Source organism: Rattus norvegicus, chromosome 2 (assembly GCF_036323735.1).
Source record: "Rattus norvegicus strain BN/NHsdMcwi chromosome 2, GRCr8, whole genome shotgun sequence".
NCBI lineage: Eukaryota > Metazoa > Chordata > Mammalia > Rodentia > Muridae > Rattus > Rattus norvegicus.
Window position 1 is genome coordinate 79,424,786 of NC_086020.1, and position 27,475 is coordinate 79,452,260.

Below are 27,475 nucleotides of genomic sequence, written 5' to 3' on the forward strand. Positions count from 1 at the left end.
AAATAAAGATGGCGCCGACATCCAGCCTTGTCTGGATATAAAGGACTTACTGCACATGTGCAGGCTTGTCCCCTTGCTAGGGCTCCCTCTAGTGGTGAACAGCGGTACTGCACATGTGCGGTTTATGCACCAGGTGTCAGTTGACCGTTAATATGCTAATGAGGTGATTCATTCTCCGCCAATCCCTGGAGGACAAGTAGTGGGGTGATCCAAGCCCCACCAATCCCTGAGAGATAATTAGCATACTGTTGTCTATATAAACCGAGCGATTTTGCTGCTCGGGGTCCCTGTTCAAGAGAGCTGTAACACTAAGAAGAGCTGTAACACTAAGAAGAGCTGTAACACAGTAAAGGCTTGTTCGCAGAAGAATCCTGTTGCCAGGGGTCGTTCTTGCTGGCGGGACATTGGGTGTGCGACAAGTGGTGCCGAAACCCAGGAACCAACATCGCCGGTGCCGAAGGGACCCATCAGTGTGCTGAAGAGGATTCAGAACTGGGAGAAGGTAAATTGAAAGGTAAGCTTCGAGAGGCATGCCCCTTTTTGGAAGAGAGCATGTCAGAAACGGAGCAGAGTGAGAAATTAGGCTTCCGAGAGGCATGCCCCTTTTTGGATTTAAGAGAGCATGTCAGAAACGGAACTGGGAGCGCGCAAAAAGAAAAAGGTTACTAAAACAAAAGTGAAAAAGATACAAAAGGCGGAAGAAATGCCGCTGGAGGAAAAAATAGGTATGCCCCGGAGGACAAAGTAAAAGTCATCCGGAGAGGATAATTTGTATCCATTAAAAGAATTAGAAGCCTTAGAACTGGCTGGCAGTGACTCTGAGCAAGAGTTGTCAGAGTCCGAGGAGGAGGAATTAGAGGAAGAGGCAGCCATGTATGAGGAAGAAAGATATGGGCCTAGGTGGAGAGCCACTGTGAAGAAACCTAAAGTTATGGATCCTTTGTGGGCAAGGCTGGTAATTTTGTTTCTTTTTTTTCTTTGTGTGGGATAGAGAAGCCTCAGACGGCAAGCTTAAGCCCGGACCAAAACCTCTTTGGCGAATGGTCCCAGCCTGCTTAGAGGATAAACAATGTGAGGAAGTCGTTAGAGCCGTTAGGACAGGTCAGAGGGTCCTTGCAGAGCAACAAAGTATGTCAGAGGGAGAAAAGGTCTCGAAAGAAAAAAAGAAAAGAAAAGGATATAAAAGGAACAGAGAGAAGGCAGAGATAAAAAAAGAGGATATTCAGAACCAGAAAACAAATAAGATATATTCTTCTTTAAAAGCCTTGACCTTAGAAATGTCAGACAATCTAGAAAGCATCACTGACAGCTTAGAGAAAGTGAAAGTAAAGGTAGAACCATCGGGTCCAGGGCCTCCCGCAGAGCAACAAAGGGAAGCGCAGGACTCGACCTCAGTTCCACCACCAGACTCATATTGACCCCTCGAATGGGAACTCAGGTGGTGGATACAGATTTTAAAGGCCCCAGTAAGCAGAATTCAGAAGGATCACAGAAATTGAAAGCATGTGCAAAGATAAAGATTTGGGGTAGTGGTAGTGGTAGTGGACAAGGTAATAATGGTAAAATGTTTTTGTGTATGTGTTCTTTTAGAGTTATGTTAAAATCTAGAGAAGCAAAGTCGATTCTCATAGATGCTTCTAGTCTTTGGACCCTGACTAGAGACAGTTTACACCCTAGACAAGAGAGAGAATGGGGTTGAGAAAAACAGTCCTCCTGAACTCTCCACAGATGCTTTGGCAAAAGAAGGAAATGAGCTTAAATTTTTTGGAGCTCTCCTGGGAACAGAAGGAGGTGGGAGACGTCTTGCCTCCTTGCTGGCTCCTATTGGAGAAGTGCTTATTTCTGGTTCTGGGTTCTTTAGGTAGGATGTTTCGGTCCTTTTGGTGGAACACCATCTAGTTCTTTTCCTCTGTGTCTATTGTCTGTCCTTGGTGCACCAAGCTGTCCATGTATGTCAATTTATGTCTGGGTTTTGCTTCTCCTTGCTTGAATGTTTTGTGTTTCATGTTTAAAAGAAAAGGTTAAAATTTTAAATGCTGGTTGATTCACCCATTGATGTAGCTTTAACTCCTTTCAAGAAAGGAACAAATAAATAAAAAGTTTCAATTGGCTTTTGGAGCCTGCATCTGTAGCTAGAAGCCTAAGTCGGCTGGGCAAGCTCCCCAGGGGGCTGGCTAAATGTTTACACTAGCTGATCCTAAAGACACAAGGAGCTTCACAGCTTCTAAGGTAACTGAACTGATCGCTGTCTCTCTTAGAAAAATCTTTGACTGTGATTATTGGACTCAACAGGTGACAAGGTGTTTCTCTTAAAACTACAGCTAGAAAAAGTAAAAATGGTGATTGATTTAAATATTAAAGGTATGTGTAGCCACTTCATTTTTGTTTTCTGATTGGTTTTAAATGTATGAATATTCTCTACATGCCTTGGTTATGGACTATTGGCTTTTAAGTTATTGGATATGGTTTAAAAAAATGTAACATTGGTAACAGAAAGTTGACATAAAACTGGTAAATTTGGAGGGAGTCATTCTAGACAACATGTGGCATGAGCCAATCTAGGGAAACAGGTCTAAATTGGGATGATATTTTTATGGAAATCTTATCCTAGAAACCAGGCTTCTATAAGATTTTAAGGCAATGTCTCTTTATTTAAGTATTGGAGACCGCACCATCATGTGTTCATATGTAGGAATTGGCAGTCAAACCTTGTAGCATGAAGGATAGACTCGGTGTTTTGGAGACTGGATTTTGGGATGATGAGGATGATCTCGAGGAAGAGGCTGCTCAGTGTGAGAGGGAGAGATATGAAGATTGTGGCACCCTAGAAGCAGCCTATGCGAAAGTGGTTAAGGTGCTTGAAAACAATCAATTGTTCATAGCACCTGAAAAGGTTCAAATGGGCCAAATGGGAGAATATTTAGGAACTAAAATCACTCCTCATAATATTTCCCCTCAAAAAATTGAATTACGAAAAGATCATTTAAAAACATTAAATGACTTTCAAAAATTACTAGGAAGCATAAATTGGATTCGACCCTATATTAAAATGCCCAATGTAGATTTACAACCACTTTATGAGATCCTAAAAGGGGATTCTCAGCTTACTTCACCCCGTGTTTTAACTAAGGAAGCACGATTATCCTTGAGGAAAGTAGAAGATTAGAAAAGGCAATGCTAAGAAGGTACAAGGAAAAGGAAGATCTGCTTTTGTGTATACTAAGAACCTTTCGTCAGCCTACAGGAGTGCTATGGCAACAAGGTCCACTTCTTTGGATTTATCCCCATACTTCTCCAAATAAGACCCTCGAATATTACCCTTCTGCTGTTGCACAGCTTGCTGTGTTAGGCGTTAAATCTTGTATTCAGCATTTTGGTATTTTACCCAAGAAAATTATTATACCATATACAACAGCTCAAATAGAAACATTGTGTGCCTTGATAGATGATTGGGCCATATTACGCTGTAGTTTTGATGGAGAGTTTGACAATCATTATCTTAAGGATTCTTTGCTACAATTTTTTTTTTACTGAACATCCAGTGATCTTTCCTAAGATCACTGCCTCAGAGCCTTTGTCTGGAGCATTAAATATTTATACAGATGGCTCCCAAACAGGTGTAGGTGCCTATATGGTTGATTCTCAAGAACCAGTATTAATTCAATATAGTCCAGGTACCCCCCAAATTACAGAATGTAAAATTGTATTGGAAGTTTTCAAAGGATTTCATGATTCTTTTAATTTAATTTCTGACTCTGCTTATGTAGCTAATGCTGTGCGCTCACTGAAATTGCAGGGCCAATTCGGTCAACTAGTACTGTATGTCAAATTCTTTTAGAATTACAAAATTTGATTTGGGCCAGAAAAAAAAAATAAATTTTTTATACAACATATTCGAGCCCAAACTAATTTGCCTGGTCCCATGACCAGTAATAACGCCCTGGTGGATGCTAGTACTCGTAGAGAGTTTATTTTTCATACTGCTCTGGTTGATCTCGCTAGAGAATTTCATCAAAAGTTTCATGTACCTGCCTTTACTCTTCAACAAAAATTTAAAATCTCTAGAGCTGCAGCTCGTGATGTAGTGTTACATTACCAAAATTGTGTTCAATTTCACCACCCTCCTCATGTGGGGATTAACCCTCGTGGTCTGATCCCGCTAAAACTTTGGCAGATGGATGTCACACACATATCTCAATTTGGAAATTTAAAATATGCTCATGTTTCTGTTGATACCCGTTCCGGTATTATACACGCTACTCTGATGACTGGTGAAAAGGCTCGTAATGCCATTAGCCATTGCTTAGAGGCATGGGCAGCCTGGGGAAAGCCTGATAGTCTCAAGACAGACAACGGGCCTGCCTACGCTACAAAGTCCTTTCAGGCATTTTGCCAGACAATACAGGTCGGTCATACTACAGGCTTACCATACAATCCCCAAGGTCAAGGAATTGTGGAAATAGTACATCATACCTTAAAAGAGCTTATACAAAAACAAAAAGGGGGAATTGCCAGCAGCCGAACACCAAAAGAACAACTTTCTTTAGCTCTTTTTACTCTAAATTTCTTAATTCTGGATGCACATGGCCGCTCTGCTGCGGATCGCCATGCTACTACTACACCTATAACTAATACAGAAATAAAGTGGAAGGATGTCTTAACTGATGAATGGCGTGGCCCAGATCCCGTGATTTTGAGATCTAGGGGAGCAATTTGTGTTTTTCCACAGAATCAAGAAAATCCAATTTGGGTACCTGAGCGTTTGACTTGAAAATTGCCTTCTGCTCTTCCTGAAGATGAGACTACGAACCCTACTATTACTACTGGGAATGAGCAAAGAAATCTTGAATTATCTGAAAGGAAACTGGTCCATGAAAGCAGAGCAACTATCAAGACAATTGCTGATGCAGATTGCTGTCCTCAACAGCACTAGGCTGGACCCCATCACAGTTGAAGACTTTACCTCATGGATTACCAATGCTTTCTCCCTTTTTAAGGAGTGGGCGGGCATGTTTGTCCCGGGGAGCTATTGTCCTCCTGGGATGCGGAACAGGTCTCTGGCTTATTGGCCGTTTAAAAAGAGAACATGTCACACACAAAGTAGTTGTTTACCAGGCTATGACCACCATTAAAAAGGGTACTTCTCCCAACATATGGCTGGCCTCTTTGAAAGATCAAGAGTTCGCCCTAGATCATTTTTGTCACAGTCATGTGGAGTCATTGTATCCAGGGACTGGCAACTTTCCTCGAACTCGGACCAACCTAAGACACGGGGCCCGGTGGCCATAGAGTAACTCTATGACGGGTAAGGCCGAGTTTGGATGAGAACCACCTAAGACAGGAGCAATGACAAGATTGACGTGACACCCAGATCTAGACCAGTCATTTTATTAAACAAAAAAGGGGGAGATGTAGAGAGCTGCGTGGCAAAACAAAGATGGTGCCGACATCCAGCCTTGTCTGGATATAAACGACTTACTGCGCATGTGCAGGCTTGTCCCCTTGCTAGGGCTCCCTCTAGTGGTGAACAGCGGTACTGCACATGTGCGGTTTATGCACCAGGTGTCAGTTGACCGTTGATATGCTAATGAGGTGATTCATTCTCCGCCAATCCCTGGAGGACAAGTAGTGGGGTGATCCAAGCCCCACCAATCCCTGAGAGATAATTAGCATACTGTTGTCTATATAAACCGAGCGATTTTGCTGCTCGGGGTCCCTGTTCAAGAGAGCTGTAACACTAAGAAGAGCTGTAACACTAAGAAGAGCTGTAACACAGTAAAGGCTTGTTTGCAGAAGAATCCTGTTGCTGCGCGTCGTTCTTGCTGGCGAGACAGATGCCCTGAAAATTGTAACTAAACAGGATACCCTGAACACTGTAACTACACAGGATGCTCTTCACACTGTAACTACACAGGATGCCCTGCACACTCTAACCACACAGGATGCCCTGCACACTGTAACTACACAGGATGCCCTGCACACTGTAACTACACAGGATTCTCTTCAAACTGTAACTACACAGGATGCCCTGCACACTGTAACCACACAGGATGCCCTGCACACTGTAACTACACAGGATACCCTGAACACTGTAACCACACAGGATGCCCTGCACACTCTAACTACACAGGATGCCCTGCACACTGTAACTACACAGGATGCCCTGAACACTGTAACTACACAGGATACCCTGAATACTGTAACCACACAGGATGCCCTGCACACTGTAACTACACAGGATGCCCTGAATACTGTAACTACACAGGATGCTCTTCACACTGTAACTACACAGGATGCCCTTAACACTGTAACTACACAGGATGCTCTTCACACTGTAAATACACAGGATGCTCTTCACACTGTAACTATACAGAATTTACTGCACACTGTAACCACACAGGATGCCCTGCACACTGTAACTACACAGGATACCGTGAACACTGTAACTACACAGGATGCTCTTCACACTGTAACTACACAGGATACCCTGAACGCTGTAACCACACAGGATGCCCTGCACACTGTAACTACACAGGATGCCCTGAACACTGTAACCACACAGGATGCCCTGCACACTGTAACTACACAGGATGCCCTGCACACTGTAACCACACAGGATGCCCTGAACACTGTAACCACACAGGATGCCCTGCACACTGTAACTACACAGGATGCCCTGCACACTGTAACTTCACAGGATGCCCTGAAAAGTGTAACTAAACAGGATGCCCTGCACACTGTAACTACACAGGATGCCCTGCACACTGTAACTACACAGGATGCCCTGAAAAGTGTAACTAAACAGGATGCCCTGAACACTGTAACTACACAGGATGCTCTTCACACTGTAACCACACAGGATGCCCTGCACACTGTAACTACACAGGATGCTCTGCACACTGTAACTACACAGGATGCCCTGCACACTGTAACTACACAGGATGCTCTTCACACTGTAACTACACAGGATGCCCTGCACACTGTAACTACACAGGATACCCTGAACACTGTAACCACACAGAATGCTCTTCACACTGTAACAACACAGGATGCCCTGAACACTGTAACTACACAGGATACCCTGAACACTGTAACCACACAGGATGCCCTGCACACTGTAACTTCACAGGATGCTCTTCATACTGTAACTACACAGAATTTACTGCACACTGTAACCACACAGGATTCCCTGCACACTGTAACAACACAGGATGCCCTGAAAACTGTAACCACACAGGATGCTCTGCACACTGTAACTACACAGGATGCTCTTTACACTGTAACTACACAGAATTTATTGCACACTGTAACCACACAGGATGCCCTGCACACTGTAACTACACAGGATGACCTGCACACTGTAACTACAGAATTTACTGCACACTGTAACCACACAGGATGCTCTTCACAGTGTAACTACACAGAATTTACTGCACACTGTAACCACACAGGATTCCCTGCACACTGTAACTACACAGGATACCCTGAACACTGTAACTACACAGGATCCCCTGCACACTGTAACTGCACAGCATGCTCCTCACACTGTAACTACACAGGATGCCCTGAACACTGTAACTACACAGGATACCCTGAACACTGTAACCACACAGGATGCCCTGCACACTGTAACTACACAGGATGCTCTTCACACTGTAACTATACAGAATTTACTGCACACTGTAACCACACAGGATGCCCTGCACACTGTAACTACATAGGATGCCCTGCACACTGTAATGGCACAGCATGCTCCTCACACTGTAACTACACAGATGCAGTGTTCTTCCTTCATCAAGTTGTTTTTGTCATTTTAGTGTTTTGACAATGTAATAGGAACAGTCCTAATTATGATGGTTTTTAAGACTTTAATTGGTTCTGTGTCTCTGGGTTACTTACAACCCAGCCTATTTTAGTTATCTGGGGGCTGCTATGACAAAACAGACTTGGTGGTTTATAAACAATAGAAGTTCACACAGCTCTGAAGACTGGATGAGATGAGGGCACTCCATGGTCAGGATTGGGTAAGCAACGCTTCCAGCCTGTAAACCGCCAACTTCCCACTGTGTCCTCTGTGACAGAGAGGCAGGCGAGCTCTCTGGGGCCTCTCTGTCTTAGCTTATGTGAGTTTCACAAGATGAGAGATTTCATTGACACATTTCCAAAGGGATTCTTGATCAAATGCCTCTTCCTTACCTTCCCTTTTCCCACAGGTCCTATTACACCACCAATAGTTTCCTTCTGCCTTTATGTCTTTAAATGTTTCCAGAGTTCACGTATGAGAGAAAACATGACAGCTGTGTTTCCAAATTTGGCTTATGTCATCTAAAGAATGATCTCCCCTCCCATCTGTATTCCTCTAAATGGTACAGTTTTTTCCTTGTTCACAGGTGAAGATTTTCCATTATGTTTATGTGCCATGTTTTGTCTTTATTCATTCATCTGTTAGTGGCACTCAGACTAATTTGAACAGATACTACACTTGATCTTAGCCAAAAGGCCGAGAAGCGATCAGACTAATTTGAAAACCTGACTATTGTAGATACAGTAAATATTTAGAGTGCAGATATCTCTGTTATAATGCTGTGATGGTTTATATATTATCATCACATGGAATGGCACTATTAGAGGGTGTGGCCTGTTGGAGTAGGTGTGTCACTGTGGGTGTGGAACTTAAGACCCTTGACCTAGCTGCCTGGAAGTCAGTATTCTGCTATCAGCCTTCAGATGAAGATGTAGGACTCTCAGCTCTGCCTTTACCAGTCCTGCCTGGATGCTGCCATGCTTCCTGCTTTGATGATAATCGACTGACCCTCTGAACCTATAAGCCAGCCCCAATTAAATGTCCTTATAAGAGTTGTCTTGGTCATGGTGCCTGTTCACAGCAGTAAAACTCTAAGACACATGCCAACAGGATTTCTTCAGTTGTATGCCCAGGGTTTTGCAGAGCTGATTCATATGGTACCTATATTTTTTGTTTTTGGGGTTTTTTTGATCCTCCCTATTGATTTTAATAGTGGCTATACTGATTTACATTTTTTTACCCTCTGAAGCAAGGTTTTTAATGACCACTAGTATTGTTTATAAGAGCTCCATCTTGGAGGTCTAAAATTGCCTGAGCTTCTTACCTCCCATTTTCACTACTTTTGGATTTTGAATTTCAGCACATGATTGGAGGAAGTCAAGCATCATTTCCAAGAAGAGATGAAGATGATTCCCTGTACCTATCCCAGAGTCAGGTTCCTAATCAAAAGCTATGACTCAGGACTTTCCTCTATGTATATGATTTTAAGTGAATGTTACACACAACGCTATAAGAAGTGAGATGTCATTTATCAAATGGACAGCTTGTGTGATATAACATTTACTTTTTATACTTACAGGTCTGGTGGTTGGCTGATGGGGCTTTACTTTGGACTGAAGGTAGCTTGAGTTTACTTTTCTATAAATATCATGTTCTGAAAAGCAGGCTAAAGAATCAGTAGATAGTAGGGGCAAACTCTTCTAACAGTGATCTCAGAGGATATCTATGCTCCACCTGGCCACAGTAAGGCATGTGACACAGAAAAGTCCAAAGTAAATAGAAATGGAACATGGACTCCATCTATACCCTTGGGTGGGAGTTAGTGAAGAGTCACCAGCAAATACTCTGTCTTATGGCAAGAAATAAAGTTGTCACCTTCATAATGCAGTGGCTGCCATAGTGACTCAGTGCCACAGCAGTGACCAGGTATTCTAATGCCCTTCCTTATACATACACTTCCTCTGATGCTGTTTTTGGTGATTGTCTGGACCACCACTGTAAGTCATGGATCACTGGTGTCCTCCTTCTATCAGAGACAAGGTTATTCAAGTCCTCACCTAGTGTTATAAGCCACTCGATTTCAGAAACGCAAGGACCTATTCTCTGAACCTACTTCTGCTATCTATTATGCTGTCAGACACCAAAGGCAGTGTGGTACACCTGGCATATGTTCTCAATACCTTGTGTGCGTCCAGACTCAATATAAAGACTGTATCCATTCCAGCTAAGAGAAACAATTGATATTAAGACTTATTATTATTTTAATTATGTAAACTTGTATATGTCTCTATGTGGGTATATGTGAGTGCTGACTCTCAGGGAAGTCTGAAGAAGGCACCAGATTCCCGAATGCTGGAGTTGTAGGTGGTTGTGAGCTCCCTGATGTTATGTTGGTATAGAAACCCAACGTTCCTCTGCAAGACTCTTCACCAGTGAGTCTTCTCTCAGAATTAATAGTTTTAAATGCATTTGACCTTTCAATGGATCCCATAAGAAAAAAATGAGTAAAAATGTCTAGCACTATTCTGCATCTCAGGTCTTTTTTAAATGAATGTTTGTTGCAGTTTGTTGCAGTTTCCTCTCTAACCCGAATCGGCCTGTACAAAGAAAACGAAACTCAGTTAATATGAAAACAATCTAGCGTCTAGATTGGGCAGATCCACCATACACTGTCCTATTCCTAGCTCCCAAATCCCTCATCCCTTGCACCTATTATTTTCCAGGTCTCCAGCTTCTCCTTTTCCCAGGACAACTCTCTCCTCGATTCTTTCCTTTCTCCTCTCCTGACTCCTCCCCCTCCTGACTCCTCCCCCCTCCTGACTCCTCCCCTCTCCTGACTCCTCCCCTCTCGCTCCCGACTCCTCCCTTTGCCCAAATCTCAGGCTCTTGCCTTTATTTTACAAATTCAGAGAGAACTCCAAGGCAAACCACAACAAATGTTGACGGTCCCTAAGACTGTAGAATTTAAAACTCAAGGCTATAGATTTGGTACTATGTAAAAATGTATCCATAAAGAACTACAAAGTGGGATGTGATATCAAAACATAGAAATACTTAAGTGGACAGAAGTATTAATGTTAGTAATAGAAGAGAGTCACCTGTCTCCCATAAAGGTCATTAATATATTGACATTATAAACAAACAAACAAAAGCATATGCAACTTTGCAAGTACAGCTGCAGATTTAGACAAGTTATTTGGAAATACATTGACAGATGTTTTAATCACTCTTGACTTCATAAAATAGAGAGAGAACAAAATTTAGGCCTTAAAAAGTCTTTTGGATTATCAGCCAAATGTTTATTTTATATCACATCTTCTTAGACCTAAAGAAGTATATAGATGCAAAAATAAGCCTCCTATCTGGCTGGGACTGTCACATCAAACAAGCAGTAATCAAATGTGATTTGCTTCTTAATCAGAGAGACGAAGTAAAAGTGACAGCAGAGGTGGTTCCTCATGCAAGTTTGACAGCCGCATTTCCACGATGTGGAGACACCTGTACCTCCTCCCAATCTGCCATCTGCTGGTTCTTGCGGTCTGGTTACTTACCTTCAAAGTCTTATGACATAGCACATGTGCAAAGAAAAGAAATAATGCAATTGCTGGCAAAAATGATAGACGTGGCATTTGCATCTGGTGTTAAAAATGCTCCTTAAAGAAGAGGACTTAAGTGTTTCGGACTGCAACTCAGGTGCCAACTGGTGCTGATCAGCAAGGTGATATAAAGCCTCATGCCTTGAGCTATGCCCTGAGGCTCTGAGTGGGATTTTTGGTCTGATTTTACCTTCACATACAGTCACAAGCTCTGGACTTCCTGGGGTTCCCATGCTGAGGCATGATGGATGTGAAAGAACTTGGCAAGAGAGTGGGTAGGCAGATCACCACAGCTGGATGATCGCATGTGATTATTGACACTTGCAGTGTCTCCCAGTGAGCACTTCCCTGTAAAGGCAAACTGTAAAACCCTTGCGTGAAGAAGGCCTGACATGACAACCACTTGCAGCTGACGACCATTTTTTATTTCTCAACGTGTTTCCATCTTGATCCTCCCTTTGACAGAATGGTAAGACAAAGATTCGTCTCCCTTAAGGCGGATCGTGTAGAAGCCGTGTGTCCTGGATGTTTCAGTTGAGTTGTCAATTATTTGTAAATAATTATAAATGATAAAAAGAAGGAAGAAGGGGGAAGAGGGGAGATGGGGAGAGAGAGAGAGAGAGAGAGAGAGAGAGAGAGAGAGAGAGAGAGAGAGAGAAAGAGAGAGAAAGAGAGAGACTCTGTTTCTCATTGTGGTGCATCTGTCCCCTATATCCCAGGGCCATTCAAAGCCAAGTAGCTTTGGTGAGGAGAGTGGGAAATACCTGACACTTAGTCAGTAAGGCCTGCTCTGAAATGTCTAGGAGTGACGACTGTCCAAGAACACGGATAGCATTCCATGGTCTGCTTCCCAATTCAGCACCAGGCCCCAAACTTCATCTATGCAGGAGGCAGTCTGATACCCACACACTTCTGACTTTAAGATGGAGTGGGTGATAAGAGTGGGGTCCAAAGCAAATTCTGATTGTTGCTGTGATGGCAAGCTGGTACAACCACTCCAGAAATCACACTAGTCAGAATGGCTAAATCAAAAACTCAGGTGACAGTAGATGCTGGCCAGGATGTGGAGAAAGAGGACCATTCCTCCATTGTTGGTTGGACTGCAAACTTGTACAACCACTGTGAAAATCAATCTGGTCCTTCCTTAGAACATTGGACATAGTACTACTTGAGGACCCAGCCATACCACTCCTGGGCATATACACAAAAGATGTTCCAACATCTAACAAAGACACATGCTCCACTATGTTCATAGCAGCCTTATTTATAATAGCCAGAAGCTGGAAAGAACCCAGATGTCTTTCAATGGAGGAATGGATACAAAAAAATGTGATACATTTACACAATGGAGAACTACTCAGTTATTAAAAACAATGACTTCATGAAATTCTTAGGCAAATTGACGGAACTAGAAAATATCATCCTGAGTGAGGTAACCCAGACACAAAAGAATATACATGGTACACACTCAATGATAAGTGATATTAGCCCAAGAGCTCGGAATACCCAAGATACACTTCACAGACAATATGAAGTTCAAGAAAAAGGAAGACCAAAATGTGGATGCTTCAGTCAGTCCTTCTTAGAAGGGAGAACAAAATACTCTTGGAAGGAAATACAGGGACAAAGAGTAGAGCAGGAACTGAAAGGCCATCCAGAGACTGCCGCACCTGGGGATCATCCCACATGCAGCCACTAAACCCAGTCACTTGCTGATGCCAAGAAGTGCTTGCTGACAGGAGCCTTTTATAGCTCTGAGGGGCTCTGTCGGAGCCTTACAGATACAGATGGGGATGCTTGCAGCTAACCATCAGACTGAGCAAAAGAATCCCAATGTAGGAGTTAGAGAAAGGAGTAAAGGAGCTGAAGGGGTTTGCAACCCCATAGGAAGAACAATATCAACCAACAAGACCTCCCAGAGCTCCCAGGGACTAAACCACCAACCAAAGAATTGGGGGGTGGGGGTGACCAGAGGCTCCTGCCATATATGTAGCAGAGGATGGCATTGTCTGGCATCAATAGGAGGAGAAACCCTTTGTTCTGTGAAGACTAGTTTCCCCAGTATAGGAAATGCCAGGGTGTTGAGGTGGGAGTGGGTGGATGGGAGGAAGAGCATCCTCCTAGAAGCAAGGTGAGTGGGAATAGGAGAGGGGGAACTTGGAAAGGGGATAACATTTAAAATGCAAATACATAAACTATCCAATAAAAAAAAATTTTTTTAAAAAAAGAGTAAATTCTGTTGTGAGGCCTGGTGGTGCTCACCTGCAACTGGAGAACATGGAAGGATGAAGTTCAAGAATAACAAGTTTGAGGAAAATCTGTGTTACCTACCAAGATCTCAGAGGAGCAAACAAAACTGAAAACAAGAAGTAAATTCTGCCTCTAATGTTAGAATCTGAAAAGCAAAAGCTTGTCTATCTGTATCCCTAGACACAGAATTAGAAGAAATAAACACAAAGATCTCTTCCAATGTGTGCGTTTTCCATCTCTATTCCCACACATGGTAAACTCTTGAGTGGTTGGTTTCATAGAAGACTTTGTGAAACCTGCAGCCATGTGTTAAGCTTAGTCCAGCACCGGTTGCTAATGTGGACGCCTTTGATGCCTTGTGTTGGAAGTTGTGCCGGCAATTAATTCCGTGAGTGTGAACTTGGCACCATCTCCATTTAGCCCTAGGAGAAAGCTCCAAGGATCCAAATATTGCTATTTAATTTTACATAAAATACTTGCTTCTCTGACTTGAAGCAAAAGCACATTGCTTTCATTCGTGAAGCATGGACCAAATATTCTCTTCTGCCCTTGTTTCCGGTAGACTCCTAAGCACAATTCAGAAAGTGAGCAGCCCTGCTTGCTCGCCCTCTGCAGAAAGACTGTGTCAGTCAGTTTGCAGTGAGAAATGTTTTAGTAACAAGCAATTCCAAAGTCTGCTGGCCCAAAACAAACAAACGAAAAGGCAAGACAGAAAAGGAGGACAGGAAAGGAGGGTGAAGGAGGGAGAGATCAAGAGAGGGAGGGGCGTTTCCCCTTCACAGAAATTGGCAATAGCCTTGGGTCCTGCATAATGGGTCACTAAGTCAGGCTGATGACACAGCTATGTTTCAAGCTTTGCACATGTTTGGAGAGAAAAGGCCTTGTGAAAGCTATTGATCTTGGAATTAAATAGTTCAGTTCACACTTCATTGACCACCACTGGTCCTCAGGCCTCTCACTGCACAGGCACAGAGGGAAACTGAACATTTATGGATCCAGAAGAGGATCACTGAGCTTTGGAAGGCTGTTATAATGACAATCACTTTTGAATTCAGCCTCATTTAAACTTTCAGAACATGAGCAGAACACAGCTGGATTCCTTGCCGGCTCGTAACCTGAATGCCCTCTAGCCCAGTGCTCGGAAGAGTCCTTGTTTTCCTATGAAACCTCATGAGCCTACAGTTCACCATTTTCAGAGATGTTCTGCTCTTCTGAGCTCCCATCATGCTCTGCTCACAGCATTCCAGAGACTCCCTGACCTGTAGCTACAAACCCTTCCTCACTTTCTCACGGGGGCCTCAGACCCACAGGGTCGGATTCTCACAGAAACTGACCCCACTTCTTAGCACCAGTTTTCAACATTGTTGACTTCCCTTGTAGCTATAATCAAATGCCTGACAAGAAGCAATGTAACAGAGGAAGGCTTTCATCATTTTAGCTCACAAGGAGAGGTACTCTCTCTTAGAGGGATGCAGTCTGTCTTGATGAGGAGGGTATGGTACAAACTACTCGTGATCATGGTGTCTGGAAGATGTAACTAGGATGCTGTAACTCCCCAAACCTCAACATAACAGATGCAGAGAGACCAGCTCAGAAGTGGAGCCTCCCATCTGTGACCTGCTTCCCTTAGCTAAGCATTGTAAAGGTTTCGCAAAATAGCACTACCATACACCTCTATGAGGAACACCTCCCACTCAGTCACAACACCCCAACATATAGAAGCTTGAAATTATTGCATCTTTTCTCAACTATATACCAAGGCTCTACCTGACATCATTCATGAGTCACCATAGGCTGCATCCCAACACAGCTCAGAAGGTTCATCCTCATGGCTAATAATGGGTGCTGGCTTCCAGCTCCTCTCTATCAAGCAGCCTTTGGTCACTCATGGCCTAGTAGCTGGGGTCAAAGGGGAGAACGTCAAGGGCACCAGGCTGAAGCTAGGGTATATCAGGGGACTTAGAAGTCACCTACCATACACTATTGCTTTCATTGTAATCATAGTTTTACTCAGAAAATATAAGAGGGAGCAGGGATCCCATTTCTCATTTCAAAGTGCTTAAAGGCACCCTCTATACAAAGTGAATGTATGGGAGCTCTTAACATGTCCATTTATGAAAATGCATTCTATCTACATTCAAAAGCATCTTCCAATGGAATATCTCAATTCTGCCATGATTCAAGCACTGGCTACAAGGCCAACCTCATAAGCTCTTCCAATGAGACATGGTAACCTGCTTGGACTTCTTCCCTTTCAGTCCCCTCACTACTGCCTTAGGCTTCATTTCCTACTGTAAGGAGAATGAAGCTGCCTCAAATGTCAGGTGATCAAAGGTCCAGGATTCTCCTGGTCATGTGTTATTACAATTGTGCCAGCATCCAATATGCATTTACATTTGCCCTAATAATGTGCAAGGCATACATGATAATGTATGACATTTACATATATTAACATATAATGTGATGATTAAAGTAATTAGCACATTATCCTATCATTGACTCAAGCTTCCACCTTCTCTTTGTGTCAGGAACATTCGACACCCCTTCTTGTAGATATGTTGAAGCAGAGTATGCTACACTTAACTATGTCTACCTCAGTATAGAACAGGACTAATTTATATTTCCACCCACAGTGTATATCTCAGTCACCCTTCTTAGCCTACAGTTGCTTTGTTGCTGGTGGCACTGGCCATTCTGATTTTTTTTCTGTCACTCTGTAATAAGGGATAGAGACTTATACTTCGGATTTTACCACTTCTGATACCACGTGTGCAGTGGTTACTGTTACCTTCTATTTTCTCTCCTATTAGCCTCTGTCACTCCACCCCCACTCCTGCTGAACCCCATCTTCTTCACAGCAAGTCCCTCTTCTGTTTCTGTGTCTTCTTTGTTTTATTTTCATTGTAGTTGTTAAGTTAGTATTGCTTTCCTAAGCTTGGGTGAAGGATTGTTCACCAGAGTACAAGCAACTTGACAGTAGCTAAGCCACCTGTCTTCTCCAGCAAGCATCATCTACAAATAGCTACTCTGGAATGGGGAAGAGCAAAATCTGATGAGTTCTTCTTCCCTCCATGGTGAGGTGGATGAGTCCCATCTTGTTCCAATCTTGTCCACAGCTGTTATGAGTTTCTGAGTGCAATGGCCACACCATGTCCTGTAGACAGTTTCACAGCATCCCTCCTTGTCCTCCAGCTTTTTTATCCTTTCCCCAAGCTCCTCCTGGGGCTGTTCCCTGAGCCTTGCGGGAGTCATTATAGATGTCCTAACTAGAGCCAAGCACTCAGTAGTCACTTGTCCCCAGTCCTATGGCTAGTTGTCCAGTACAAAGAGAAGCTTCCATTACCTGGGCTGAGGGCAACACTAGACTTCAGGTATAAATATTACTATTTAGAAGACATTTCAACACCATGTACATCTGAAAAAAAAACAACAAAATAGAGCCAATGTCCATGCTAGCCAGGGCTTTTAGCAAAGCTTTCAGTATCAGGCATGAATTGCCTTGTGTGGATCAGGACTCAAATCCAATCAGAAAACTGGGGCAAAAGAATCACATGACCATTGTACGCATAGGCATATCTTGCCTGGTAGTTTGATAGTTCAGATCATACTGATGATATCGTACTCTCCCACCAGGTTGCACAGTATCTTCTGGTGCTGAAAGATATCTAACAGGGATGAAGCTTCCAGCTCAGTTACATTTTGATTTCTCAATATCTTCTAGTGTCTTCAGCCATAAAGTCTTATTGACTAGCTATGGATGGACACCATAGCAATGTCAGTAACTCGCATTCTTTCTTTGTTTCTTGGGACCTCCATGACCAATAATACCTAGGAAGGCAGCTCACACCTGGGATTGGTGTAACTCCTTACTAGCTGATGGTTCCTGTGAGTAGCATTATCCATCCATTCCATGGTATCCCTATTCGAACATTCCTTTTAAATTATGCTCTTTAACTAGTTTACAACATAGTAGGTTTCCATATGTCTTTTTTGCATAATTAGTTTTGGCTGCTCTTCCCCATACCTTCTCTTCTTTCTTACTCTTCCACTCCTCTGTGGACCCTCAGGAGTCTGAGAAAGGAAGCAGCACTTCACTGGATACTAAGCCTGCCTGATTTTAAACTTCATAGCCTTTGGTAATGTGAGAAGTAAATTCATGTGGTTTGTAAGTCACATCATCTATAAGATCTAATACAGCAGCTGGAATGAACTTACACACTCTGTCTTCAGAGGTAGTTGAACTGGTGAACTTTATGAGAGTCCCCCTGTGCTGGTTGGATGACCATATTGAGAATGGGAGTTAGGAAGAGCACCTGGGCAAGCTAGGATGGTCACTTGGAGGTAGAGTACCTACCTCCTAGCACGAATGAGCATCTGGATTCATTTCCCAACAAATCTCCCCCCAAAACGGACACAAAAAATATTACCAGGCATAGTGCACACCTGTGATCCCATCACTTAAAAGGCAGATTTAAGAGGATTGAGGTTTTTCAGGAAACCTTTGGATACATAGCAATTTTGATGCCAGCCTGGACCACAGTAGACCATGTTCAAAGTGAGACAATAAAAACAGACAAATAAAAAGAATAAGCCTGATAATAGGATCATAGATTCACAGGTCTGAACAAAGGCCATTTGTTTTCCTTAATAATCCCTTCTCAATAGATTGCATTTGACCAAATGCAAGAGTACTAAAAATGGTTAACCTTTTGCCCACATTTAGAATTGTCCTTAGGGAGAAGATTTAAACGGTCAGAGTTGGTACCTCTCCTATAGTAGCAGATCACAGTACTCATAAACCTTCAGAGAATATCTTATTCTCACACACATGCACATTCTGCGTGTCTACTTTTGTGACTGTGTTGATCATCAGTAAAGCATGTGCTCAGAGTTTGTTTCCCCTTTTGGTGACTACACAACATGCAGAAATATCCATTCCCTTCTTGCAACCATAATGACTCATTCATTTGCCTGGTGGAGACCTAAGGCAAGAACTACCATGTCACTGGGCATCGGACTTTTCAGTAAGTACAAATTGAAGTCCCCCCTCTGTGGGAGTGGAAATCTGCTCACTTGGGGAACAAGAGTAAGGTTGAGATGTGTCCAAAGCCCAAAAATCTCATCCTGAGATGGGCAGGAGTAGGACTGTCTTCCTCCTTGCTCTGAGTCTGCATATCGCAGCTCATACAGTCCCATGTCTCTGCCATCATTAAGGTAGACATGTAGTCTCATGGCCAAAATACAGATTTAAATTCTTCTCTCCCTGTAAGGACTTATCCAGCCAGCACCTAGAATCTCTCTTCATGCAAATGAAGCATTTCTAGTACCTGAGCCTCATCCAATAATGTACTCTCACCTCCAAAACCCCTCTCCCCAAGATTTATATAGCCCTTATTACCCCAATTAAAGAAAGCTGTTTCACTGAGAACCCAGGGAAGGCTATTTTTCCCTGGAATTTACTGCCCACAAAGGTTCTGTGGAACTGGCCCACCTGGAGAGCAGAACCTGGCCACACCTTTCCTCTTTTGTTATCACTCTCTAACCACCTAGACTAAAGAGTGCACCAGCTCACATGAGTTTAAGGGTTTTTGAGGTTTGCCTCTTCAACTACTTCCACAGTATGTTGAAGTATTTAGTCACCTGTTTTTTAATTGTGTCTAGACATGTATATATGATGATTGCATTCCATGTGTGCACTTGGGGACAGTGATATGCATGCAGGTATGTAACATGCAAGCAGAGGTCAAAGGTCAATTCCAGGTGTTTTGCTCTATCACTGTTCACCCTCATTTTTTACAAACATTGTCTCTCTCTCTGAACCAAAAGCTTATCCATCTGGCAAGATCAACTTATCAGTCCTCCCCAGTGAAACTCCTTCCTCCGCTTCTCCAGGTCTAAGATTTCAGAGGTGCACAACCATAGCCATCTTTTTACTTGGTTACTAGGGACTGAAATTCATTTCCATTTTGCTTGGGTAGTTAGCACTTTATGGACTCAGTCATCTCCCCATCCCTACAAAACTTTTCACAAGCTCATACTGAAAGAGCACTGAGAAAGTGTCACCAAAATGGGGGTAAAGGATTATTTCGATATAAAACACTCAAATCTTTCTCATGTATTTCCTAAGCTGATCTGATTAGTTCGAGAGAATAACTGCAAAGCCATGCCAGAACAGAACAGGTTTCTACTTAGGTCTAGTTGGAAAGAGAGAGAAAACTACATACAGCTGTTCCAGGCCTGGGAAATGCTGTGCAGACCTGACAGCAGCTGCCTGCATGCCAAACACTTCCAGCAACTTCTAATTAAATCCAGCACGGGAGAAACTGTATGATCCTATATCATGTGAGTTCTGTCTGTGTAAGGGATGCTTGTTTCTCCCCCTTTGAAAATTTCTCTAGCAAATATATTTAGATATTTTCAATCTAAAAGAGCTGAGTTATCCAGACCCAAACCTGTGCTTTGGACCTGAGGTTAGAACCCCCCTAGGAGCTGGAAAGTGTCAAGGAGGATGGTCCCCAGTGTAGGGGGTGCAGAGCAAGAACTTTTGTGTTCCTGCGACTTTGCTATGCTGTCTCTACCTCAAGAAATTAAACATGTGCACATTTGTACTTTTTCGAGTTTGTTTCACGACACTTCACTAATGATCCTAAATTAACCATAATAACATGCTGGCATAACACATCATCAGCATGCTCAGGCATGTTTTCTGTTTATGATTTAACACACCCACATGAAGGCAGAAAGCAGAGATTCTTATCCTCGCCTCATGTATGAAGAGCCTCAACACCTGATGCCTGAGGTATGCTTGGTCACATACCTATCAGCTTTTAGGTAAAACTTGGAATCAGACTTAACAGCCGGAAGACCACTGCTGCTTCCCATTCAAGCCACTCCCTCCTGTCTCTAGTGAGATGCACGAATCAGGCTCTTCCTACACCCACATGGGCCACTTTACCCACGAGCAGGCATTTGCTCTGCAGGAAACCTACTCATATATTTAAGTACCTTTATGTGACTCAACCCTTTCTAGCCCTACAAAAATGTTGGTAACTGATGTCGCTCGAAATGAGACTAGCTCATTGTACTCAAGACAAAGCTCACAGCACATTGTTAATGAGTGCTGGGGAGCTGTAAAATTTCACTCTTCTTGTCTAAATTGTACAAGAAGCTCATCTCTCTGGTACAAGTATGCAGGTGCCAGGAATCAATCCACAGTGTACATTTGCAAAAGCCCTCAGGCCAAATCCCAAAAATAGGAAGAAAAAGTCTGGCTATGAGCACGATTTTTATTAAGGTAAACAGAGTGACAATCACACCCACTGGCCAAGTTGTTCTGAGTACCAATGCTCATTTCCATATGATCCCACATTCCCAGACTATTGGTAAGTGTGCAAGGGGCTGTGAACACTTGTGTTCCATTATGAATGAAATCAACAAACATGAAAATTATGTAACAGGACCAAACTCTATGGAAGCACTTGACGGGCATTTTATTTTAGTGTTTGGGGAATTTCATATTCCAGATAATGAATGCTGGCTTTGCCACAGATAAACACATGAATCAGTGACCAAGGAAAGTGAGAGAATTGAGAGATTTGCGATGTACATTCCAGGGACCTGAACCACTCCTGTTAGAGATCATTAACTGCTAAGCTGTGAAATGGCACACGTCACTTACATGCATGTGACCTCAGGCAGTTGCAGAATCCCAAACACACTAATGATCAGGAAGAGTAGATCTTTCAGTATTTCCGTGAAAAGATACAAGAGGGGGAGAAACGTGGACTGTTCTGAGCATTCAAGTTTTCTCTCTAAACAGGTCATTGCAGAAGCGCCAAACACGGCTCAACAGAGATAGCAGTGTAAGGAAAGGAACTTTATAACCCTGTTAACAAGGAGGTTTACTAAACTCAAACAGCTTTCTCTCTTGAAGAGTCACTTGAGAGTCTGAGGCCTCCACTCACAAAGATTAAGAGGGGAAAGAGAGACTAGTGCGAGATGTTCTGAGACCAAATTATAGTATCAGTATCGTAGACCAGTAAATGCTTTTCTTCCAACATCCTCAAATATATGACTATAATATTCCTGAAGGACCCGATTTACTCAAATTTCAAGGGTGGAACACATAAAAGGAAACACATTGTTAAAGCTGGCCGTGGTGGTGCGTGCCTTCCATCCCAGCATTGAGGCATCTCTGATGAGATGAGCACACCTTGGAATCATGATTATATCGGAACTCTGGGTCTCCCACATGAAGCTGTTAAATAATGTCAAAAAAAATAAGGTAAGAAACGCTCTCCCTTCTACCATTATCCATTCTGTCTCTCCCTCTCTGTCTCCTTCTGCTTCTTACCCCCTCCTCTCTGTGTGTATGGGTGTAAAACAGGAAGAGTGGGTTCACTCATAGTTTTTCCTAGGCAGTCATTTTTCTTTAACAGCTCATCTCAGAGTTGGTACACATACAAACCAAAAAGACTATGATACAGCCTAATTTTTCTTAAACCATGGTCAATTTTTTAGGATTATTTTGTATGTGGGGTCTCTCTCTCTCTCTCGCTCTCTCGCTCTCTCGCTCTCTCACTCTCTCGCTCTCTCGCTCTCTCTCTCTCCATATGTGAATGTGGAGGCTATAAGCTGTCTCATAACCTCTTTACTCTATCTCCACAATAGACTTTGAGACATGGTCTTTCACCAAATGTGTGTGTACTGGCTGGTTTGGTGTGTCAACTTGACACAAACTGGAGTTATCACAGAGAAAGGAACCTCCCTTGAGGAAATGCCTCCTGAACTTGCTTCTTGGTCCTAATGTTTTGTGCAGGAATACAAGCCCTGACCAGGACAGTGGCGCTCTCAGATTTGGCTAGATTGGATGGCTAACAAGCTTCAGAATCCACCTCTTTCAATTTCCCTAACATCGTGATTAAAGTGACTCCTGTGCCTACATTTTTTAATTCGTTATTTTTCCTTTTTGTATTGGTTTTATGTCTGCAATGACCAGAAGACAACACTGGATCCACTGAAACCACAGTTAGAGAATTGTGAGCTACCATGTAGGTGCTGGAACTCAAATTCTGGGTCCTTTGAAAGAACACCAAGTGCTCTTAATCACTGAGCCATCCCTCCATCCCTAGAACATGGCTTTCTACCTGAACTCTGCGGATCCAACTGAGGTTCTCAGTTGTTCAGGAAAGAGCTCTATGGACTAAGCCATCTCTGCAATTCCACAGAGTCCATTTCTGTTGTATCCCCTTAGAGTTTACATATTGAATACTCCATAGACATTAAAAGCATGGCTTTAAAAGACACATTTTATTTCAAAGTTCAAAAAATTCAAGCTGCCCTCATCATTTTCAGAATGTAAGAAACCAAAGTATTTTATTTTCTTTTTGTTTTGATCTTTGCTTGCAGAAGGCATGAATACCCTTAGATATCTATATCAAGGGTGGGAGGGTGCATTGTGAATGGTGTCATCCCTGGGCTAGTAGTCTTAGGTTCTGTAAGAAAGCAACCTGAGCAAGCCAGGGGGGAGCTATGTTATTCCCACTTCTACAATGAGAAACTGAACCCCAAAGTAATTCTACAAAGTTGAAAACATATCTAAAGTGACTCATAGTGCTGGAGAGATAGATCAGTAGTTAAGAGAATTGTTACTTTTCTAGAGAACCCACATTCAGTTCCTAAAACCCTCAGATCACAACCATCTGCAACTCCAGTTCTAGGTGAATAGAAGCTGTCTTCTGGTCTCTGCAGGCATTGCATGCCTGTGGTGAACAGACATACATGTAGGCAAAACACACAACACAGAATAGAATAGAATAGAATAGAATAGAATAGAATAGAATAGAATAGAATAGAATAGAATAGAATAGAATAGAATAGAATAGAATAGATTTTAAAGCATTTTAAAATCTACATTTAATGCTGATTTTCCTAGTCATGTATGTTAGTCTGTTTGTGGTTTAACTGCTCCACTTTTACACTTTGAGAACATATTATTACTTTTATGGCACAGAGTATACCTGCCAGTACTCAACAGATTTGCTCATGTGTTTTCTATATGTATTTCACTTCTCTGTGGGAAAACACTGTATGTGAAGCCAATACAAAGAAAAATTTGAGGCTCTTATTTTGTTGTTGTTCTTTAGTCCATATCATGTTGGCACAGAGAGTATCCAATTCTGCAATATTATAAATGTTTCATATTCTGTGGTCTATATAAGCCTGTTAAGAGATGATTTTCTGCCAATACTTGAGGTCTGTACTTTTCGTTAAAAGTAAAGCCCATTCTGTGTGTAGACAAAGCAGTGTATCATTAGGAACTTTTAATTTGGCACAGACAGCATGGAAATGGCCAATAAAGGAGTAGTTGTATTTATTCCATCACTTTCCAAAGTGCACAATGTCTGTTTTGGCTCACAAAATTAAACATTGGGAAGAGTTCAGTTAGGTCATTCAACTAACCCTCATGTGTCTCACATACTTTAAAGATGATTGCATATTTTAGAGAAACAGACTTAGGGCTTTCATTCATCAGAAAGGAAGTGACATCCAAATTTCTTATTACATTTCTGTTTTCATAATTGTTCAATCTGATTTACAATATATTAAGAGTTATCACCAGTGCAGGGAAGCATTTTCGAAGACTTTTGTGTAGAACACTTAATACCACCAGAAAGAGGTTCCACGATCAAAATATGGGGAGTGCTCGAACAAACTAAATTGAACACATTTCTTTTATTGGTGGATTTCTCACAAAGCCCTTAATAAACTCTCTTTGGTAAGACACTCACCGATGCATGACCTCAAAATGCTGCATTTCCTCAACTTACTTGATTATTCAAACTTCTTGGCAGACCTCCTCAACATCTTGAGTCAGACCGGTGTTCTATAGAACAATGTCTAAGAAAACTGTAGAGAAGATTTAAACTCCCTCTTGTCGTCCCTGGAGATACAACATTCTTGTATGCACACAGGTGAGTGAATTTCGCAGCCAAGTGGAAAACCAACAGGCCCAACTACTTGAAGTAGAGGAAACTTGTGGAGAGTAACTGAAACTTATCAATTAATTCCCAAGATGCTTCAGTGCTATGTATTAAAATATCTAGTAGGGGCTTGAAGAGATGACTCCGAACTACAAGTTCTTACTACTCTGGCGGAGGGCCCAAGTTCAGGTCCCAGGCCCACATATGGCTCCTAATTGTCTGTATCTCCAGTTCGAGAGTTTCTGACACCCTCTTCTGGCCTCTTCCAACACACATGCACACACTGCACTTGCATGTATTTACACAAAATAAACACATGAAACAAAGAGCAAACAAATAAAATCTAACAAAGGTACCTAATAAAATCTAACTGAGGCATAACCCAAAGTTGAGAAAAAAGGAAGAAAATATTTCTATGCATCACATCTTATATCTATTCATTCTATAGATAACCAAGGAGGCCTCTTCACAGAAGATGCGCTGGACGTTTGGAGGCCCCTAGTGGGGCCATCCATGCATTCTTTGTATCTTTGTTCCTAACAATGCATATAAATTATCCCACAAAAGAGAGGAAACTAATTACCTACAAAGACAAAAATCTGCTAAAACTGAATGTTTCTTACTAAAGATTTACACATAGATTTCAGTATACAGAGGATTAAGTGTTTCCTTCCGAAATCTTTTTTAATACACACATGGTACTCACTAAGTCATGGGCTGCAGTTGAAGCCAAAAATGACATTCTTTATCTCAAGTTTCTGTGAAGTTTACAAAACAACTTTTTGCAGGTTTTCTCCAGACACAGTCTATCCAAGAAGCCACAAAGCTATTTTGTTTAGGAAATGCCACAATATTCCTGCCACACCGTGAAGGAACTGCCTTCCTATGCTATCTCTAAGCAGAGTCATACATTCTCCAAACAAAACATGAGCTAATCTAAGAATGTGTCTTTCAATATGTAAACTTTCCATTATTTCCATACTTTCCAGGTCATACACTGGGCCAAAGAGATTACAACATGGAGGAAATAAAATGGAGGAAGCAAACATTTTGTAACATAGAAGATCAGCATCCTTTTCATCAGGAAAGGATGGAGAAGTGGAACAAGAAGTTGGATTCGATTTTCTTTTTTTCCATGAGAAGTCAAGTTTCATTTGTTGAGACTCCCCTTGAGGCTTTGGACCAAGGAAACAGAAAGGAAGCAAAAAGAAAAAAAAAAAGAATGGTGATAGTAGAGGAGGACACAACATGTGTTGGAATGTCTAGGGTGTGAGCATTTTTAAGGATATCCAGACATGCAGGTGTCTGACCAAGAAGGAAACTGGACTGGAAACACCCTATAGAGTCTGAAGGATATCCTGCCCTGTTGTCTTCACATAGAACAAAAAATAAGACAGACAGAATGCCATCTTACTTTTGTTTTTTAATTATGTTATTATGTGCATGTGTGGGTATACAGGGGCACACATACATGTAAGGCACACCTGTGGAGGTAAGAGGAGAGCCTGAGGAAGGTTACTCTCTCCTTCTACCACATGGGTCCCAGGAATAAAACTCAAGTCATCAGCTTTAATAATAGGAGCCTTTACCCACCCAGCCATCTTGCTAGCCCATCTTCTGCTAATCTTTAACAGGCATCCCTGTGCATTTGCCTTCCTGATTCAGTGAGTGAGACTATCTGGATCAACCTGCTGCCATATCTGCTACCACTTCGTGCATGGTATTTTTTTTACCACCTCCACAACTACAGGCTCTCTTTTTCATGGAAGCGATTGAAATTGGTAGTGCATAGACCAAGTCTGGCACACAGATGGGTTTTTGCTGGGTTTGGTTTATGCTTTCCCCCATGTGAACCAATGAAAATCAGTATGCCTCCCATAAAATCCAAGCTTCTGGCTCCTTTTGAAGAACTGAAACATCTCACCACCCTGTCCTCAATAGTCAACATGGTCCAAGCAGCTGGCTTTGAGGAGACTGAGCATTTCAATCCTGGATAAGTTCCATTAGTTACATAAGAACTGCAGATGTACTAGATGCAGACCAGCCTCATCCGTGGCAACCACCTGCCTCCCTTTATGCAGGCAGGAACTACCCGTGTGAGGGCACATTGAGACTGCATGTAGAGATGTCCTGCGGTGAAGCCCTTGTCCCAGCTGACATACATGCGCTTCTAAATGTACTCAGCTGCAGATGCTCTGGCAATCATCTCCCTGATGTTCTCCCAGACCTCAGTCCAGCAAGAATATCATCTTTCCTCTTTCCCCAGCATTTGTTTCTTGCTTGAGTCTCTGCTCTCCACAAGGAAAACAATGTTTACCGTCTTAAAAGGAAAACAGAGCACTGGCACCGTGTTCCTTTTCTCTCTACAGCACAAACATTCCTTGATGAATAATTGCACACTGCTCTCCCCAACTCACTAGCAAGCCACATTTCAAACCACTGTAATCTGGGCCCGGCAGACCTTGGAAACTACTTCCACTAAAGTCACCAATGGACTCTCACTTTCCCAACTCACAGGCAGCTTTTATTCCTATGCTAAACCATCTGCGTCATCTGGCATGGAGGACGGCTGTCTTCTATTTTGAAATTCTTTCCTATATTCTAAGGCAGGACTGTGTTTATTCACATCTTGCAACTCTCTTTTCCAATATCATTGAAACGTTAAAACATTTTCTAAATAACAGTCTAACAAATGCTTTCTAGATGTAAACTCTGTACCTCTGATTCCTTCAATATTGTGTTATAAAACCCAATAAAAATCACCCTGCTTTCAAATGATACAGTATCTCCATTGACCTGATATAGTAAGATATCAGGGGCTTTATGCTTGAGAAAGATTTATT

At 42.3% G+C, this 27,475-nt stretch overlaps 1 long non-coding RNA gene and 1 pseudogene across 1 annotated transcript; one reads left to right on the forward strand and one right to left on the reverse strand.

The window, feature by feature from the left end:
* Positions 1-60: 60 nt before the first annotated feature.
* Positions 61-27,389, forward strand: LOC134485865 (uncharacterized). The gene is made up of 3 exons (XR_010064154.1): positions 61-514; positions 24,504-24,623; positions 25,622-27,389. It is a non-coding gene; the product is annotated as an uncharacterized LOC134485865 (long non-coding RNA).
* Positions 8,393-8,512, reverse strand: Rnu2-24 (RNA, U2 small nuclear 24; annotated as a pseudogene).
* Positions 27,390-27,475: the final 86 nt, after the last annotated feature.